This window comes from Dendroctonus ponderosae, unplaced genomic scaffold (genome assembly GCF_020466585.1).
Source record: "Dendroctonus ponderosae isolate FM_Combo_2020 unplaced genomic scaffold, Dpon_F_20191213v2 Dpon_F_20191213_1, whole genome shotgun sequence".
In the NCBI taxonomy this organism is placed as follows: domain Eukaryota; kingdom Metazoa; phylum Arthropoda; class Insecta; order Coleoptera; family Curculionidae; genus Dendroctonus; species Dendroctonus ponderosae.
Window position 1 is genome coordinate 36,754,011 of NW_026017110.1, and position 2,315 is coordinate 36,756,325.

General features: G+C 34.4%; 1 long non-coding RNA gene across 1 annotated transcript in view; it reads left to right on the top strand.

Moving 5' to 3' along the window:
- Nucleotides 1-881, top strand: part of LOC125504017 — a 2,333-nt gene extending 1,452 nt beyond the window's left edge. The window contains exon 2 of the long non-coding RNA XR_007281253.1: nucleotides 785-881. This is a non-coding gene — a long non-coding RNA (uncharacterized LOC125504017). The remainder of the gene's footprint in view (nucleotides 1-784) is intronic.
- The last annotated feature ends 1,434 nt before the right edge of the window (nucleotides 882-2,315 follow it).

Sequence of the window (2,315 nt, forward strand, 5' to 3'; positions counted from 1 at the left end):
TAGATCATGATGTTCTGTTAGAATCGCTGAAAACTGTTTTCCAAAATTCGCAGCGGGTAGTGTACAGCATCGATTTCTGTGGAACCCAGTAGCTGCCAAAACTTTCACATTTTTACGAATAACTCGGAAATCGTAAATTTTTCAGGTAAAACGGTTGAAACAAACATAAATTAAAATTCAACGGCCAATTTGAAAATAACAAAAAAAAGGGGGGGTTTCATTTAAAAAACCAGAGTTGGTAACTACCACACGTTTATGATGCACCCTGTATATTGGAAAGTAATTTTAGAATGTGGACCTTTTAAACGTGAAAAACTTTCGTAGGACGTATTTTCTTGTAAAGTTCATATTTACTGAGATATCGCACTTTGACGCACTAATGAGCAACCCTGTATATATATAAATACCTACGTTTTACTTAATTTGAGTGGCATGCCTTGTTGAAAATGATTTACTTTAATAGAATTTTGATAACTATTTATACAAAGTGTTCAAAAATAGGTTTCAAAATTAAATTAAGAAAACCGCTCAAAATCAATTTCCTTAACATGGAAACCCCCTATTTTGATAATCTGATCTCATTTCGTATTATAAATACGGCTAAGTTTGTATAAAGTTGTCTATTCCAAAAGTGTTTAATTTTAGAAATATTACCAATTAAATGTTCTGCGGTATACTGTCCGATTTTAAAATTTCTCCGAATTAAAGTTTGTCAAATATGTCGCGATGGTTCACGCTGGACACCCTGTATAACCCAACGTTCCGACAGTGTGTTTTTGAGTAGGTTCTTCCATCCCCGATAGAGATATTCTTGACGGAAGGACGCTCACCCCTCAACCAGGACCATCATCTCAGCCTGATGTACCTGTTACGTTCGATTCGAGTAATACCAGAATTCGAATTTACTATTTCAGAAAATTCAAAAGCGAAACTGCAAGTGTCACCAAAATCCACAAATGCTATAAATACTACACTCAAAACCAAGAAAGATACTTTTCGTATTTAAATTTTTGGCGATGCTTTGTACCTACATAATTTTATGATTATTATTAGGCTTATGCACATTTTTTGCAGGTCTTTCAAAAACAAGGTCTGTTTTGCGGCAAGTAAATGTAAGTCGGTCAATTAACACCAAAGGCCAAGAAGTTATACAAAATTGTGACAAAATTAAATGTATCCGTTTCCACAATGAAATATAAATTAAGATCTTTCCAGGATCGTTTAGCTATAGCAAATAAAATTGATGGCACTCAGATTTTCCAATATCTGGTGCGGAACGTTAATAGACCTACGTACAATTTTATTCAATGCCACATTAGAAACCAGATGTTGAAGGGACAGGCTAGGCGTTACAAAATTTAGGAGAAAATTTTGGCCTTGTCTCTTTTTAAAAATAGTCCAAAGGGCGACAAATTGCTTAGCAAAATATTTGCATTGCCCTCTACAAGAACGCTTCGAGTGCTGTTACAAAATATTCCTTTTCGCGCGGGTATAAACAAAGCAATTTTCGATAGCTTAGAAAAGGCCGTTGCAAAAATGAAAACACGTCAAGAAAGAATGTGCATCTTGTTTTTTGATGAAATGGCCATCCAAGCAAACCTAGCGTATAAGAGATACAACGACAAAATTATTGGATTAGAAGATTATGGAGATGAAAAACGTGCTGTTCTAAGTGATCACGCAAATGTGTTTATGCTTAGGGGTATATATAGGCAGTGGAAACAGCCAATTGCATTCACTTTTAGCAAAGGACCCGTTAGGCCTATCAATTTAAAAAAAATGATTACAAATCTTATTGAACACTGCCAATCCATAGGCCTAATTGTTATAGCTACGGTTTGTGACCAAGGAAGTACAAATCAAACAGCAATTAAAATTCTGCTCGACGAAACTAAGGCACATTTTTTAAGAAATAATTTGCAACGTAAATATGATGGATTTTTTATTAATAAACAAGAAATTGTTCCACTGTTTGACGTACCCCATTTGTTTAAAGGCATCAGAAATAATTTATTAAACAAGCAGCTAATGTTCCAAATCGACGGAAAACGTAAAATTGCAAAGTGGGAGTATTTAGAGCAGTTTTATCAATTGGATGCGTCAATTCCATCACTACGAATCTGCTCTAAATTAACAGATGCCCATATTGTTCCATCGAAAATTAATAAAATGAGAGTGAAAAATTGTACGCAAGTGTTTAGTCATAGTGTGGGCTCACTTATGAAGCGCATTGCTCAATGGGGTAACAAAAATACTTCAAATAATAAATTATACAAAACTAATAACGCTCACCTTTTTCCTTTCACATATCAAAG